This window comes from Panthera pardus, unplaced genomic scaffold (assembly GCF_024362965.1).
Source record: "Panthera pardus isolate Hobbes unplaced genomic scaffold, ASM2436296v1 HiC_scaffold_3, whole genome shotgun sequence".
Lineage (NCBI taxonomy): Eukaryota > Metazoa > Chordata > Mammalia > Carnivora > Felidae > Panthera > Panthera pardus.
Genome location: NW_026526876.1, coordinates 52,339,998 through 52,358,523, shown reverse-complemented (window position 1 = coordinate 52,358,523; position 18,526 = coordinate 52,339,998).

Below are 18,526 nucleotides of genomic sequence, written 5' to 3'. Positions count from 1 at the left end.
ACACACACACACTGCATACAGATTTCCTTTGTGACATTACTAAAGGTCCTCCCAGGCACCTGGTTTGGGGTTGTTATAACAAGACAATTATGTGGTACCAACTGCCCCTTTCCTCCCCTAAGAGAATTGTGGCACCGTTTCTTGTAGGAAGCCTTCCATGATTACCTCTTTTCTTTCCACTCCCCTACACTGATGCTGCTCTAGTCCATTTCCATGACGGGGTGTGTGCCAATGGGATTCTTCCCAGAATGGAAGTGTCGATTCCCTTACCCTATAGGTCCCTCCCCTGGGAAATAAGAGGACAGGGAATTTGAGCCTGTGTGTCCTCAATGCCCGGCTGTCATCCCCGCTGACTCACTGAGCTACTGAGTGGGGGCTTCACTCATCTCAAGCTTGGTTCTTTCTTTCTCAAATGGGGATGAGCAGCTCCTGTTGGAGACCTTGGGAAGGAACCCAGAAGAGTTTGGAGATCCTTCGTGAGTACTTGCGAAACGAGCTTTTGCTTCCAAACCAGAAGTGTGAGTGATAAAAAGGAAAATACCGATGCTGAACACACAGAATATACCCAAAAGAACAGGGCTGTGGTCAAAGCATCTCTGTGCCAGCCACACCTCATCCCCATGCCCTCATTTGTTTACCAGACTTCAAGAAGCACCCGTCAGCCTGTTTATCGGTGGATAGGCATAAAACAATTTTCATGCCTTAGAGTCACGCTTATATTTTTTTAAACCTCAAATCCCATTATCCATCGAATGACTTTGGCCTAGAAAGGAATTTTGACTATTTTTGAAAATCAAATTCACCTCTTGGGGTTAAACACTTGCTACCACTGTGATAATTCAAGAGTCGATTCCCCACCAATTCCCCCTTCGTCTAGAGGCATCCTGGAATCATAGGAAGAATTTTAGAGTCCGAGGGTTGGGATTGGAATCCTGGATTCCTCGCTTCACAGCTGGGTAGTGTTGAGCAAGTGACCTAACCTCTCTGAGCCTCCAGGTTCCCATCTGGAGGACAAGAGCCCCTATCGAATCTCACGGGTGAGAGAGAACAAACAGTAAATGAGATAGCATCCAACTGCATGCATGGTGTATACACATGACATGCCAGTCGCTTCCTTCTTCCCCTGCCTCTGAATGCCACCCAGTTCTGCCTCCAGCTGTGTGGATAGGGCACATAGGCTCCTCTGGCTGGTTCATAAGTACCCTCATCCTTATTCTAGGTACTCCTACATTGACACTTCCGGGGCACAGCTGTACTGACTTGTGCATTCCTTACAGTGCTGGTGGGCTACTTAGCACATAGTAGGTGCTCAAAAAAAAAAAAAAAAACAAGCCCTGTTTCAAGCCTGTTTCAATGAGCCCAGTAGGTCAGAAGTGCTAAAGCCAGTCCTCATAGGAGAGTCGCAGGAATAACTGAGCCATGCAGCAGGCCTTGCAATCAGAGAAGGATGCCATTTCCAGGGTAATAAGTAACTACTGGCAGTCATTTTGTAAACACATTTGGCCTCCTGGGGTGTCTGCTTTGAACCTCTTAGACTGTAAATTCTGGTGTTCCTTGAAGAGTGGTTTTTACCCTGCCTTCCTGCGGATGCCCTCTAGATGGCGGTGTTCAACACAGATAAAGCCCTTAAAGCCTCTGGAAGCTCACAGAAGGGAGGAAAAAAAAAATCTCTTTTTATTATCAATGCATTAAGAATGAATTTATCATCCTGGCTCAGCAAAAGCCTAGTTATTCGGTAAGAAGCTTTATCCCCAGCTAACGTGCAGCTTAATCAGTTCGGTTAGATACAAAGCCAGCTCAGGCCTTTGTCTCGTGCTCAGCATGAATACGCCAGCCTGCCTAGCCTCAGGAACTCAGCTTCTCCCCAGGATCCTCGGGCTGGGAGGTGACAGCAGGGTGTGGGGGCGATGGGCAGATGCAGAGGGGTCTGCACTCTGAAGTGAGAACGGGGGGTGGGTTATCCAGCAAAGGGTTTCTGATAGAATGGTACAGATAATAACAAGTAATTGCCCCAGATGCTTACTGCACGCCAGGCACTGTCCAAATGCCTTCCTGTTCCAACTCATCTAACCCTCATCACCTTGTTGTATAGGCGGGGAGACTGAGGTCCAGAGAATGAGTGAATCACACGAAGCCCCCTGGCTAGCTAGTGGGTGACAGAACAGGCATTGGACTCAGACCTGGCTACAAAAGCCATGATCTTAACTGTCAGACCATGGGTGGGCTGAAGAGACACTCCAACCCTCAACATTTGCCCACCCCATGTGCCAGAATGTCCCCCCTCCCACCCACAAGTGAGACAAACAAGGGAGGGGGAAAAACCCATTACAAGCTCAACCCTGTTGGGGAAAACAGCGCCAAGCATGCCCCTCCACACCTCTGGGGCAGATGACATAGCAGAGAAGCTGGAGAAACTACGGGTTGTTGGAAAAATGCACAGAGGGACCTGACTTTGAATCCAGACTCAGCCAGTTTTCTAGGCAAGTTAACAACATCCTAGAATCTCAACTAATTCCAAGGGTGCAATCCAAATGGCGGGGGGGCGGGGGGGGGGGGCGGTTATCTAGGCAGCTGCAAATCCTCAGAAGCCAGGAAGTGGGTGGTCAGCACTGCACAGAACACGGGTCCCAGAAATCAGCTCGGGCAGTCTCCCCGCATAAGCAGTAGGGCTCTCTAAAGGTAGGAGGGCCCTATGGGAGCAAGGTCTGCTTGACTAGGGAGTCCATTTACTTAACGGTGAACAGCTTTGGTGCCAGGCAGCCTGGATTTCACTGTTGGGCTCTACCCCTTATTGGCCATGTTAGTTAACAGCGCTGAGCCTCAGTTCTTTCATCTGCAAAATAGGTAGACTAAATTAACGTACCAAAAAGCTTAGCCCAGGACTAAGATAAATGAGGCACAAAGAGCGACACCTGTCACTAGGGGCAGGGGGTTGGGTTGGGAGTTCGATTATCCCAAACCTTGCTCCTAGCCTGCTTTCCCAAAATGCCCGTGTTCAGAGCATTTGCGATCAGTCTCACAGCTTAATCTTCACTGCCCTCTAAGGGGCCTGAGGCTCCTCTCGACAGCATTTCTAAATGGTTGGCTTCTTGCTTTGCTCGGGGGTCTGTATATGCATTTCTTGGAATTGCTTTTTTGAACAAAAGATCAATACCGTCCCTGCCATTGGTCTTGGGAGAGGATGGAGACAGTGTGCAAAATGATGGTGTGGGTGGGATGAAGGAGGCAAGGCTTGAGGGCAGTGATGTCGGTGAAGGGGGTGTGGCCAGGGAGGACAGTCACTCCTTTGGAGGACATTCACCAAAATGAAGCTGCCCTGACAAGTTTTTGGTAAAGGTAATACATAGACATGAGAGCCACTAAAGCCAACACTTGCAGGCTTTAAAGGAAATAGCAAGGAATAACAGGGGCCAGTCCTGAAAGGTCCCTTCCACTTGTGACGCTTCATGAGAATGGTACCCAGTCATTCTAAGTGGGGGCCTCTCTGTGCCATATGCCATCTCCAGAAGTGCCCTTGGCAAGAACTCAGCAGGGATCCTCTATGTGAGAGCTCACAACTGAAGACATCACTATACCTGTGGGTGGAGTGTGGTACCACGAGGTTCAAGGGCCTCCTAAACCTGGAATTAGAAGACTATAGTTTCATGGGGATGCTCTTTACTCCAGTGGTCCAACAATCACTGAGAGTCCATCTAAATGACTTTTCTATGAGAAATTTCACACTGCATCTTCTAGAGGGATGATGAGTCTAACAAAACCCAGGCCTTCAAGAAGATGGCAAGACCCCAGAGGAGGGAGAAGATTCTACCACTGAAGAAGGCATCTGAATCACAGACAGAGCTCCCTGAGTGGGACTGTGCCCCTGCTACACAGGCCTGGAGACACTGGCTCAATGTTAGTGGTGTGGCCACAAGCTGGTGGCAAGGCAGTCACTGTGTCCCAGTTGCTCAGGATGGAAACTGCATTTCGGAGAGAGGTTAAGGAGCTTGGCAAGATCACACATTTGGAAGTAAGAGAAGAGGCTGTGTTTGGGCCCAAGCTTAAGCTACTTTGTTCATGACGAATAGACCAGACAGAGTCTGGTCCCTCACACTGTGGGGAAATGTGCTTGACTCACTGGAAGAGTCAAGGGCCATGAACTTGACTCAGAAATAGAAGGTGAGGCCTTCGCTGCCTTCTGAGAATGGACAGGGACCCAGAACCCTGGGAGATTTCTCAGACCTCTGCCCTCTAGGGCTCCCAGATGGGGCAGGCAGAGTAGAGGGAAGGGTGGCCTTGGACTCCAAGTTTGAATCCAGATTCCCAGGCAAGAACTAGTAAAATGATAGTAATGAAAAATTGAAGATGGCATTGGGGACTGACTTTTTATTTTGCACTTAAAAAACTTACTATCTGTTATTCCCATCATTCCACATAAAAAGGACACTTTAACACACACCTAATTAAGAAGATTTTAATCTCATAAAAAGAATGGTCCTTTAAATTTAATAACGTTTCATGTATGAAAATTCTCTACTCTTTATTTTTTCCCATTTTGCTGCAGTCAAAGGCAACCTTCATTACTCACTGTTGGCGGTCCATGGGAATCCTGGCCCCAGGCCACCCTATCCTGTGTCCTAAACTCTGGGTCATTTTTGCTATAGGGGGAGTCAGGCTATTCAGCCTGCTGACTAGGGGTGATGGCCTGTCTCCCTTGGGTGGACAAGTCACCCTTTGGAACTCGGGGCAAAAACTGATAATTTTACACTCACTCTACCTGAACTAGTGAGAAAATGTGCACTGTCTCGTCAAAGGTGGGTTAATTTTCTTCTTCTCAGACACACGCTTCCATACTGTGAAACGAACCAATTTAGCAAAGAGTTGCTAATTAGACATCTTTGGAAAATTGGGTTTCTTGGATGGATAAGACTGATTTGCAGACACTATTCTCACTGCACACCTGCTAATGGGCACTTCCAAGGTACTTGTGACGAGTCCAGGAGAGAGTGAGCCAATGGCACAGAGCACACGCAGCTTCTGGATTGCGCTCACAAAAGGCAGTTTCCCTGTTTAAACTCTCGCTAGCTCCCACCGAAGCAATTATTTCCAAAGTTGCCTCGGATGAAAGATTGACTGTACCCTGCAAGGCCCAGGGCTGTCACTGCCTTCTTGGAGGCAGCCTTTGTTATTGGCTAAGTGCTCTCGTGTGGGCACAGACAGTCCACCTGCGCCGGAAGGTGTGTGACCTGAGCCCAGCCCTGTGTTGGCATCAGGAGGGGACACGGGATTTCTCGTGCCCCCTCCAGAGTGAAGCTGATAGGAGAATACTCACTAGTAATAAAAAGGTTGATGAAAGGGTAGAGCAACATGTTACCAAAGACTCAACACTTACTGGGCCCAAGGAAAAGAGGAAGAAAACGAACGTCTCTGTACTTCTGTGAGGTGCCTCACTGCGGTAGGTGCTGGGGGTTCACAGATAAGCCAGACAAAGTTGGAGCCCTCAAAGTGGGCCCCAGCTTGTGGGGGAGACTGATAAGTAAAACAGCAGCAATGAAGGTGTCTCGGGGTACCTGGGTGGTTCACTCGGTTGAGCGTCAGACTTTGGCTCAGGTCATGATCTCAGGGTCTGTGGGTTCGAGCCCCATGTCGGGCTCAGAGCCTGGAGCCTGCTTCCGATTCTGTGTCTCCCTCTCTCTCTGCCCCTCCCCTGTTCACGCTCTGTCTCTGTCTCTCAAAAATAAATAAAAATGTTTTAAAAAATTAAAAAAAAACACAAAAAACGAAGGTGTCTCTTCTGTAAGAAGCTTATGTGCAGCATTTGTGACAAGAGATCCACTGAGCACCTGGAAGGTGGGGAGTCTCATAGAAGTGACACTTGATAATGACATGGACTGATCACTCACTGAAGCTCAGGTACCCTCGTGAGCACTTTTATAACATTATTTTATCTCCCAACAACATACTATTATCCCCTATTATATCCCCTATCCCCCCTATTATATAGAAATGGAAACAGGCCTGTGTGTGTGTGTGTGTGTGTGTGTGTGTGTGTGTGTGTATGGGCCTTACTTCTCCCTATATATACACATAAACACACACACACACATAAACAAATATATGTGTGTGTGTACAGAATTTCAACTGTCTAAGGGTACTCCTCACTTGTATGGGTTCCCTCCAAGGTCCTGGAAATCCCTAGCAATGTGGTCATATGTTTTGTTTTGTTTTTTAATTTTTTTAATGTTTATTTAGTTTTGGGGGGGGGGGGCAGAGAGAGAGAGGGAGACAGAGAATCTGAAGCAGGTTCCAGGATATGAGCTGTCAACACAGAGCCCAATGTGGGGCTCGAACTCGTGAACCGCGTGATCATGACCTGAGCCGAAGTCAGACGCAGTCGGCTGACTGAGTCACCCAGGTGTCCCTCCATCTGGATTCTAGTCCCTTCTATGCATCATTACATTACTACCAGCCACTCTGGTGTAGGAACAGCTTCCAGGAATACCCGGACACCTACCATGCCAGCTCAGTGCGTGAGCCACGTGGTACTACATAGGGCTCCTGCACCCCACCCCTGATGCAGATGTGGGTCAGGGAGGAGGGAAACAAGGTGTGAAATGTTGCAGAGCCACAAGCCAGTCTGTGGGAAATTCTCCCAGTCGTGAGATATGTGGCGTTGTACAAAAAGGTTCAGCCTGTTCAAAGCAGGGCATTTCCTCCTTTCAGAGATGTGCTTGTGGGTCCGTTAATGCGTTTGTACCATTACGTGCCGTACACTTCTTCTGTTCTCTGCATGGAGTCTTACAGAAGAGGGTTTCTCAGAATTCCTGAATCTGTGAGCTGCAAGCATGTCACGGTACCCCAACAATGGTTACATCTGTGTTTGACACAGCCCCCACTCTCATGTCACCTTTTCTGATCAATCACGCTAGAAAAAAAAGTCTGAATTCTACTTCTATTCACTCTTTAGAGAATTATATCACAAAACTGCTGTCGTAGAGCATGCCGCCAGAAATGGTGGGGAAAAGTACGAGAGAGGTGGGTCAAGCGGCTCATTAATAAAGTCTTATTTTTCTGGAAACCGCTTGCAGCCTTTGTCGGCTATTTTATAATTTGCGGTCTGTTGTGATCGTTTTTATTCCCATTCTCATTTTTCCTCACATTTGCACCTGATTTGGTATTTGTTATTCCTGTATTCTTTTCTTAATGGGGATCCTCGGAAGGACATAAGTTTGGAGCCCTTCTGCGCCTCCTGGGGGGAGGTATCTTTCCTGTGTATGTCACCTGTGTGTCACTGGTGTGTTGGACTGTCCTGAGCCCCCCCTCCCTTCTCCCTTCCTCCGGTGACAACATCAGCCGGACACTAACAATTCCAACTTTCCTTTCTTCCTCAAGACTAGTGGCTTTTGCACTAACACCTCCCAGCTGGGAGCCGTGCTGCAGACACAATGAGGCAGTGGATCAGCCAGATGCTGAGCACCTTCCCCGGTCACTCCCTGTGTCTGCCCCACTCCTGGTAATGAGCTCGGAAGGGCCAGATGCTCCCTCCCACACCGAGTACTTTCACGCCACCCTCTCAGCCCAGACTCAACCTGGGCACTTGGATGTTTGCTCCCTGAGTGGCAGGTACAGAGGGCCAGTCTCCTCTGTGCCCAGTGAAAGCCACTGGTCTGCAGGATTAAGGCCTTCTTAGGCTGGGCACCCCATAAGATTTAGGAATACTAAGGTGAGTCTCGAACCCACAGCTGTGCATGTGCCAGGGACAAGTCCGTGTCCTCATATAGTTCAGAGAAGGGCCCTGAATCCAACCTGAAAGGTCAAGGAAGAGCTTCTTGGAATAAAGAACTTGAGTCTTAAAGGCCAAGAGAGCACTGTCCAGGTGAGGATAGGCAGCCGGCGTGTAGCACAAATGCACATCGTCTGCCAGTTACTCAGTTCAGCTCTCGTCTAGGTGCTGCTACAGAAGGATTGTGCACACGCGATGCAAGCCCCGAACCAGCTCTCCTTAAATTAAGCAGAAGGGAGATTGTGCTGGGTGGGTCTGACCTAATCAGGTAAGCACTTTTTTTTTCTTTTTTTTTTTTTAATGTTTATTTATTTTTGAGATAGAGAGAGACACAGAGACAGAGACACAGAGTGGAGCGGGGGAGGGGCAGAGAGAGAAGGAGTCGCAGAATCCGAAGCAGGCTCCAGGCTCTGAGCTTCAGCACCGAGCCTGATGCAGGGCTCAAACCCACAAACTGTGAGATCTTGACCTGAGCCGAAATCAGATGCTTAACTGACTGAGCCACCCAGGCGCCCCAGGTAAGCACTTTCGAGGAAGGCTAGGCCTCCCCTGACCTCAGAGACTCCCAACAGCCCCCGGGTCTACCATTCTTCCCCCCTCCCCCACTCCAAGTCCCCACTCCCCATTTCCTTACTGACCATACCTGTGGCAACAAGCTTCGGCTCATGCTGTGGAACTCTGCAACGCTCATGATCTTTGCCTGCCTGCCCTAAAGACTTGCATTTAGCCAGCCCACAGTTGCATAAGCTGATTTATGATAATAAATCCATATATATATATATGTATCATATATAATAAATCTTTTGTCTATTTCCTATTGGTACAGCATCTCTGATTGACTGCTGATTGATAAAGGCAATGGCAACACAACAATAAATTGAGGATTTATCATTATCAGGCATTTTTCTCACTCATTCTCAACAACTCCATGAAGTGGCTGCTGTTATCCCCTTTTATTTATTTATTTATTTTTTTAAGTTTATTTATTTATTTTGAGACAGGGAGAGACGGAGCGGGCGAGCGGGAAGGGGCTTAGAGAGAGTGGGAGAGAAAGAATCGCAAGCACGCTGACGGCCTGGTGCCCAGTGCGGGGCTCGAACCCACGAACCGTGAGATCACAACCTGAGCCGAAACCAAGAGTCGGACGCTCAGCTGACTGAGCCACCCGGGCGCCCCATCCCCTTTTGAAGGTGAGAAAACTGAGGCACAGGGAGGCTGAGCAACCTGTCATATGGCCGGTCAGCCTCGGCACCTGGGCTGCTATCCATCTCCCCCGGGCCTCATGCTGTGTGTGGGGAAACCAGCAGGTCTCAGTCTCTGCTGCTTAAAGCGGGGAGTAATCGTCACCGAGATGGGAAAATCCAGGATTCAGGTAAGAGTCAGAATCACCCCGTGTCCCGGCCTGTTGTCCCCCTCGATGGTGGAGAAGGTGAACAGAAGGATGTCAGAGGAGAGAGGATATCAGGAGGAAGGCACTGCTGGACTTAGGAAAAACTGGGGCCCTGCGAAGGCACAGAGGAGCAGCAGGGTATAAACAGGCTTTAGGTTTGTCATGTCAGGTGGACCAGGTTCCTTCTGATGTGCGAGTCTCACCAGGCCCTTGCCCTCCGTGGAACAGAGACTCTTCGCGGGAGCTCCTCCATCAGTAACCAGGCGGCCTCGGGTGGGTTCCCACAAGGCCCTGCCCACTGAAAAAAAAAAATCAGTAGTGCAGCAAGAGTTCGTATGAGGTTTGGGGAGCAGACAAATTTGACTCTTTAACCTTTGGCATTGCCCAGGCAGGAAGGAATGAGTCTCTAGACCTTGCATATAAAGACACAGTTACCTCAAATTTGAGGAGGTGGCTTTGTGCTTTGGCACAGGATGTGGGCCTGTATTGCCAAAGGAAGAGAGAGAGAGAGAGAGAGAGAGAGAGAGAGAGAGAATGGATATCAGGCATCCTTGCAGATAATGGTAATATCAGTACTGGCATAATAATAGCAATAACCACCCTCTGTATCTTTAAAGAGCTTCACGGTTAACAAATGATGCTCACATATTGAGACGTCTAACAAGACATCTTTTGTCACTTCTATTATTCCCACTTCACAAATGGACAGACAGACGGTCATTAAGGGATTGGTTCCAGGTCGCACAGTTGGAGTGCGGGGCTGGTCTTGGCATGCAGATTGCACTTGACCCCATTCGCTGCCGTTCTGGGTTGCCCACCCCCCCACCACCAAGTGCACCACACACACACACACACACACACACACACACACACACACGTGCATACACAACTGGACAAGGATAATACTCCCCCTGCCCTGGCTGCCTGCTTCCATTTTGCTTTGAGAACAGAATACAGAGGTGGGGAACAGCTGGAGAACCGGCCGACTTCTAGGCTGAGAGATGATGAGGAGTTTGCACCAGCGGTGGTCAAAATACAGAGATTAATTACACTCAACCCAAGAAACGGGCTTTTATGGGCTGCCAGTCAGCAGAAAATATTTTGAAGTCCAAATTTGAAAAATGTCACAACTGCTGTTTTGAATTCATAGATATTTTGGGTGCCTTGCAATGCCTTCTATTTCTATTTCTTATTTAGAGAAAGTACCTGTCTTTAAAAATCATAGGGGCTTAGGAAAAGCTCACACCATGCTCTAGTTTAGGGCTCTGTAGGTGCCATGGGTCAGGCTTGTTGGTGTGGAACACACACTACAGGCAAAGATGAGCCATTAGGAGCTCCGTGAGATGGGGTACAGAGACCAGGGGCTCACCGATGTGACTCCCAGGTCCTCCTCTCCCCAGCTCTGTGACTTGAGGCAAATTCATCTCCACACACCCGTTTTCTTCATCTGTAAACTGGGACCTAGATCAACAACCTCTCCCCGCTGCCGTAGAGACTGAAACGAGATCATGTAAATTCATTAACTGCCCAGAGCAGGGCTTGGATGAGAAGCGAGGTTTTAGTCCTACCCACACAACCCTTGAAGCCACCAGCAAAATGCTTTTCAAACAGTAAACGTTGGATGGGGATGTGTGGAAGGAATGAATGAAAAATGAGGAGAGCCTTACACCGAAATGTTAACGCTGTTACCCTGGCAGTGACCCTAGAATCTCTCCAGCATGTTTTACACATTTTGCTAGGCAAGAAATATCCATGGTGATTCACAGATTTTCTAATAAAACAGCCGTGCACATCTACCATGAGTTCATAGGGATAATGATGACAAAATACCCGCAAAGCACTTTTTGAACTTTTTGTCGGCAGTTTCATCGTGTTCTCCTAATAATGCAGTGGGCTGCTGGGGCCACCGATGCCCTTGCTACTTGTTTTACTGCTGCTCCCTGCTTGCTTTATTGGGTATGTGCTGGAGGGCTGACCTCCATGCTGAGTGCCATATGTACGTCAGGCTGGTGGATCCCTGGGATGGAGGCTATTAACAGCATTTTATGCAAAAGAAAACCAAGGCTAATGCTTTAAAAATAATAATAAAATAAAAATAAAAAAAAAAGAAGCTTGCCCACAAGTCACCCAGCCCTGGCAGAGCCAAATTTGGACCAGACTGATCTCAAAGCCACTGTCACAAAGCGAGCGTCCATCTCGCATCACACAGATGAGAAATCTGTGACACCTGCTCCAAGCGACCCATCTCGTAAGGGGTAGAATCTGGAGCCCGATCCATGCACTCCTGAGGCAGATTCGAAGCTGCTTCGACCGCCTAACGGTCTCCAGATCAGGCGATGGTGAAAAGGAGGACCCAGCCGGTCTGCCTTTACTGAAGGCTTTCATCTGTGAAGCGTGTGCTAAGCATCTAATAAATGTGGTCATTCGATCTGCCCGGGACACAGTGATACACGCACTCGGAAAGAGAAGCTCAAAAGTTCAGTCTCGAAAATGTTAATGGCAGATATCTCAAGCTGGGAGGATTTCAGGTTCCGATTATTTTCTTCCTCTGGATTTTATATATGGTTTGATTTTTGTAAACAAGTAAACAAGAAGACTTAAAGGCATAGTTCAGAGCGACCCTGCGTTGGGGGTGTAATCCATTCCTGCTTTCCAGCTGGGGAAGCTGAGGGGGAGGGTGAAGGGTCTGTTCAAAGTTACCTTCCAGAGCTCCAGCTCATCCATGCCACTGAGCTACCTCCTGGGAGCCCCAATCTGCCCAGGGCAGGAGAGTGACCATCTAGGAGATTCTATAATCTCTTCCATGACAAGGGCATAGTTTCTTCTGCCCCAAATAGGTGCCGGGCTTCACATGGCAGTGGGGCCCTGGGTGTTCCTACAGCAAGGACAGGCGTGGCCATTCACTTGGGCTCAGGTGGCTTGTGTGTTGTGAAGGCTCTTTGAGGTGTAAAGGGCCCCCTGGGACCTCGCATTCTTCATCAGTCACTGCATGGGAGGCTGGAGGCAGGGATGGCACTCGGTGGGGTAGGGCCAGCAGCCATCAGTGAATGGGTGAGCATGTCGGGCAGAGGGGGTGGGGGTAGGTACACATGCCTGTTCAACCACCGTGGCTGATCTGTTCTTCAGTGTCAGGAATTTGATGCTATGTCCTAAATGTAAAAGTTGGGGACATAACTAATTTACATGACTCCATAGAAAGTTCATGGTGAAAAATGACATTTGCTGGACAATACTGGGTGAGCACTCAGAGACCATTAAATTCCAACGTTGTCCACAGAGGCAGGCAGGCCGTCTATGACAGTAACAGCCAGACCCACTTGGGGAACACATTCATTAAAACATGAAACCTCCTTGTGAGCTAAAGCCTTTCATCATATGGACCAAAAAAGACCAGCTAGCAAAAAGACCTGCAGCTAGCAGGGTGTGGTAAAGACAACACTAGTCCCGGGGTGTGGATCTAACAACCTTTGGCTCTGACAAGCTGGGCATCTTTGAATAAGACACTTGACCTCTCTGGGCTCCTCATCGGTAAGATAAGGAAATGAATACCAGCTAACCAGTCTAGTGCAGACACTAGATCGTCAGAAAGACCCATGAGTACCTCGGATGCAGTTTATATCAAACATTTATTGGGCACCAACTGTATCCAGTACTGCACTGTGGGAATCAAGGAGCAGCTGGAGATGGTAGGGGCTGGATCTGCCGTGGCCACAACACATTGCTCTACGTTATGGGGGAAGCATGAAGCCCCTCTGCAGCCAATGCCCTGTGCGCCACCCCCCAAACCTCATTAGGTCTGAAGCACTCGTTCCCCCAGTTGAGGAAGCTGCCTCTACCCAACGTTATTTCCTCTGCCCACTGACTGATTGGTGCTGGGGTCTGAAGGTCTGGCCCTTCTCTTTGATGAGAGACATCCTTGCAAGGCGACCCCAGCCCCAGGGTTCCTCATGGGAACACGGATGCTACGTGTGTTGTGGCTTCCCTCTGTGCCCCATCTGCTTCCCTTGCTCCTTCATAGGTCTTGTCCCCGAGAACAACCCCCAAAATGTCCTGTATGCAAATCTCAAAGAGTCAGTTTCTTGGGGGGGGGAACGCAAACATTGCCATGGGACCCCACAGACTTTAGACAGGGGGGCGTCACTCAGAATGGATGTTTTCTATCCCATTTCCCGGGGTGCAAGCACAGATGTCCCTTGTGCAGTTTCCGGGAGTGGATTGGGTCGTCCATGCACTGAGAGATAGCTCTCGTGAATATGGCCCAGGGGTCTGGTAAATGTTTAACTTTGAAAAGGAGAGGAAGAAAGCCCAAGTTCTTGCTCCCTGAGTATCAAAGAGCAACATTCCTTTTGCATGAAATCAAACTGCTTTAGCCTGATTTATCCTGGCGCCCAGAAGCCCAAATCTACCCCTTGAAGTTAGAAAAAAAAAAAAAAAATCTCTGAGTTGAGCACATGGAGGAAACTCACGGGCATTTATTGAATCTGGGAGAATTCTAATAGAATATCAGAGCTCTAAGAGGAGGCTCAGAGAGGTTGGCTGAGCGTGGCTTCGCTGTGAAAATCCCCAGGACCACTAGGGCATTTTTCATTCAACAGGCAGAGAGCCACCATCACAGTGGATTCAAAGTATGGTTGTGCCAGAGGACAGACTCCAGCCTTCCTTCTGGTCCACCAACATGTTTAACTCCTACTTCAGGAAAATCGGGCTTGTGTTTAAGGCCATATGCTCTCTGGGAACCACGGTATACACACCAGAGCACTGCAGGGCTTACACAAGTGATGCAGATCCCAAATCTGGCGCTTGCCAGCATGTGTCCTTGGAAGAATTATCTCCCCTCCCAGAATTCTTGTGTGTGTGGTGATAAAATAAGGCTCATCCTTCACTTGCGGGAATTTTGGTAAAATGGGAAATAATGGGACACACTTAACAGCAGCTCAGTCCTCAGAGCTGTTACTACTACTGGTAATAATATCTGGAGAATACGGACATTACAAAGTAAATGAATATTAGCTGACCAGTATAGTGCAGAGGTTAGACCCGACTAAACACCGAGTCTACTTATTTGAGCACTGACTTTGAATAGCGCGTAAAAATGCACACTCCCAACACCTATCTGATGCCGGACGGCAATGCTACCAGCATCATTGCTGCTTTTTTTCCCCCTCAAACCCATACATTGGCCAAAGCTTGGCTGGAGCCCCAAGTATAGAGGGAGGGAAAATGGTGCATCAGACACGTGGGGAAATGCTGGGCTGGCAGGGGTGACGGGGCAGGAACCGTGACTTCCAGGCTTGTGATCTTGGGCAAACCGGTCAATCTCCCAAGTGTCAGTTTCATCCATTCAACTGACATTGATTATGTACAGATGTCTCAAGCACGGTGCCTCTTACATAGGCAACAACACGGTGGGTGAGCCAGAGGCCAGCAAAGGGGGCATGCTGAAGTGAGGGGGCGTGCAAGGGGGCAAGAGCCAAGTGAACACGGTAAAGGCCGGATCACTCTCTTGCTGTGGGTTGTAGCCCAGGGACCCGGCGCAGCATCCCTCATGTCAAAATACTCAACAAAGAAACGGATGAGACATCCTGCTGCCTAGAACAGGGAAGGCTGGAGGTACCGCTTTGAGCTGGGTCTTCAATGATGAACAGGATGAAGGATAGGAACGAACCCCTTCAGGCAGACCCAAGAGCAAGCGCAAAGGTGTGGAGCTGAGAAAGCCTCTGAGGTGTTGGGGAGCACCTAGCATGGTGCTCACAGAATGTGCAGAGGGCAGGATGAGAGCCCACGGAGGTACTGGGGGAGTAAAACGAGACAGCCATTCACAACTGCCTGGGCGATAGGTCAGGTGGTATATTTGCCTCTTTTGCTCCCTTGGTGTATATACATTACAGATGCATCTTAGAATCGCGCTTGTCCTGACTCCAGATTTATGTCTCATTGTGTTGGTCCATGATTGATCATTAGTAAATGAACATGCATATTGATGTGAAGCTCAGTTCTGTGTACAGTGTTACCCATGGATTCATTCATTCGTCCAATAGATATTTTATTCTGATAAATGCTAACTGCTGCTCAGAGTGCCTGACCAAGGCAATTTGCTGAGGCACGAGTTTGCGTTTCCCCGCTTCCGCTTGCCTGCAGATGGAAGGCTGCTTGGGAGAGATCTGATGTTTGGGTGTGCTTTTTCCTGCTCTAAGTTTGCGGTTCCGGTCCCCGGGGACACTGTTCAGTGCACATCATGGGGAAGGAGGTCGGGCTTCTCAGAGGCACTGTGGCACCTGCCTTCTCCACCTGAGCTCCCACGGGGAGCCTCAGTCGCCCAGAGTCTAGCCAAGCAGGGGCGCAGAGGTCAGGGAAAGGCCAGGAGCCTGGGGGAAGGGAAAATCACAGCATGCGCGGGGGGAGGAGGAGAAGCACATGAGAAGAGGTGGTGGCAGAAGGTGGCAGCTGAGGAGGGGGAGGCAGGACTGTGAGGAGCAGACGGTGGCAGGGTGGGAAGGGAAGAGGCAGGAAAGAAGAAAATGAAGTGGAAAAGGGACGAGACATAGCAATGGATTGGAAATGAGGAGCTTCGGAAAGAGAAGATGTTGGAACAAAAATTAAGGACGGCAGGTAAGTGGGGCCAGGAGGTGGGAGAAGGTGGGGAGAAAGTGAGCTGAGAGAACGGTGTACTCAGACCCGCTGGGGGAGGGGTCTCCATGGGAGCCCTGGGCTCAGGCTGCCCGCAGAGGGGAAGGGAGGAGAGCGTCTGGCTGGCCCCGCTGGCTTGCCAGCCTGCACAGATTCTCCAAAGCGAGGAGCTGTCGCGTGTCAAAATATTCAGTGGTGATGCATGAATTAGCAGAGATCAGTCTGTGTTTAAGAAATCTTGACGGAGCAGCCCAAAGCACAAATCAAAGCCATCAAGTGAATGAGACTGTTCATCCGATTAACACACATCCAGCACCTGGCTCTGCAGAGCGCAGGAGCAGGGCTGGGGCTGGCTTCCCGACCGCGCGGGCAATGTTTGCCCGTTCACTTGTCCGTCCGTGTTCCATGGCCGGGGAGGGGATCGTCTCCAGGAATGCGCTGCAGGCTCTGCTTCAAGGTCATCGCATCCCTGGGTTTTCAACAATCATAAAAGAGCTCATGTAGGGGCTCAAGGTAGGGCAGCATTTCCACCTTCAGATGCGAACCCATGAGGACTCCGTACCAAGGGGATCAGGGCGGTCCAGCCGCCAGCTCCCTCTGCTCTTGGCAAGGGCTGAGGCAAAGCCAGCCCCAGGCTGAGAGGCTGAGCCTGGAGATGTCACTAGACTCTCTCCTGAGCAGACAGGTCTCAGAGGGTGGGAGCTGCGGTTGGCAGGGGTGGAGGGAGGCATCTTGGTGGGGCCTGGAAAACTCTGTCGCCCTGAAGCTGCATCTCTTTGCTAGGCCTCATGCCTGGATTTCTACCTTGAAGCTCTACTGGGGGCAGGGGTTCTGCCCAGAGCCCCAACACATCTGACAAACACCTTGACCTCCCACTAAGTTCTTCCTGCTCTTTCTTCTTTGTAGAGGGATTTGTTCCCTGTTCCCCCAAGCCTAGGTTGGAACCCACGTTTAACCTGGACACATACCTGTGTATCCTTCCCTCATTCCTTCTCTTCCTCCCTCCCTTCCACAGGCCACAATTATCTATCAAATGCCAGCTCTGTGCCAGGCACCAGTCGAGCTTTGCTTCTAGTTGGGGGGGAACAGCTTTAGAAAATATAACATACAGGATGTTAGGTGATAAATGCCAAGGATGAACGTTAAGGAACGGGGATAAGAAGGCTCGATGTGAGTGTATGGCAAGTGCTGTGTGATCCAGATGACACAGAGAAATGGCGAGCCTGCCCCTTCCTGCAGGTCATGCCTCTTGGAGGTGGCTCTGCCTGGAACCCAGTGTGGCATGAGGGCCATCTTCCCGGTTGGGTGCTATAAGCTCCCACAATATTTTGTTTTCTGCTTTTACCCCTCTCCAGATTGCCAGCCTACTGCAGGGGTCTCAGGGTACCACCGGTCAAGGTGGCCTGGCACCTCTGCCCTGGCATGAATTACAAATAAGCCACATCTGTTAAAATAAAAACTAAAAAACTAATAAATAAATAAATAATAAATAAATAATAACCAAGCCACATCTGATGGTCTCAGGGTGATCATGGCCTCCATACATAACTGTAGTATAGGATTACAGTGGACAGCCCACAGGGTGCTCTTTATGAAGACTACAGTGTGAATGGTGCTCCCTAGGGTTGGGCAGTACACAACCTGTGGAACTGATCATGGCAGCCTACCTGGGTCTGCTGCACAAACACTGCAGGGCCATGCTGTGGTTGGACTCCACATAAAAGAGTGTTAAGCAAATAGTTTCTACCCGAGAACTGGCTTCCACCAGTACTTGGTCTTTCCATCTCCCATCCCTCATCCTGGACCTTGACCCACACCCATGGAGACCTTTGAGACCTGCCTGCCCCTTCTTTCTGACCTTAGCTGGTCCTCCCTGCTCTGTCACCTGGCTGACCTGATGACCTCTTCACTGCATTTGCATTTCAGGTCTCCCCCCCCCCCCCCCCCCCCCGCAACCATTTCTCTGGTAACACATCCACCCTGGCCAGCTCTTTCCAAGCTCCTAGAGCAGGGCATTCTGTCTGCTTTGCCTTCCTGCTACCCATGCCCTGGAGACGTTCAGTTCAGAAAGCACTGCTCCCCTCCGCATGTCTAGAATCACAGGGTATCGGATCTTATCCATACAGCATCCATCACGCCTCAAAATACAGCAGAGTCAGGTTGGAGACCAAGATCTGTCTGGCTCCCAAGCTTTGTGCTCTTCACCTCGCATCACTGCTGCCCTTGGTGTGTGTGGATTCCCAGCACAGCATGCTCAAGAAACAGACACTGATTCCCCACAGAAAAGATGGCTGCCTTAGCCACTTCCCGAGGGCCAGGCACGGGAGTTAAGTTATTCGTCCAACTTCTCTGACAATGAGAGCCATCAAGGGGTACTTGCTAAACATGTAAACCCCAAAGACCACTCACATCCACAGTATCAGGATTTCTGGGCAATGCTGTATTTAAAACACATCCCAGACGATTCTCATGACCATGAGATTCTAGGAAATCTGGGGAGAGGATAGTAACAATAGCGAACATTATTGCACATACCCTTCATGCCAAGAACTGTCCCAAGGGCTCTCCATATAGTAATTTTATCAGTCTGCTAACAACTTCCTGAGGTAGGTCTTATCATTATTCCCACTGTACAGGTGAAGGAAGGTAGGCACAAAGAGGTTAAGAAACTTTCTCAAGGCCGTACAGCTAAGTTCTTCTGACTGCACAACCTGCCCCTTGACTACCAGGCTGTGCTGCCCGGCAAA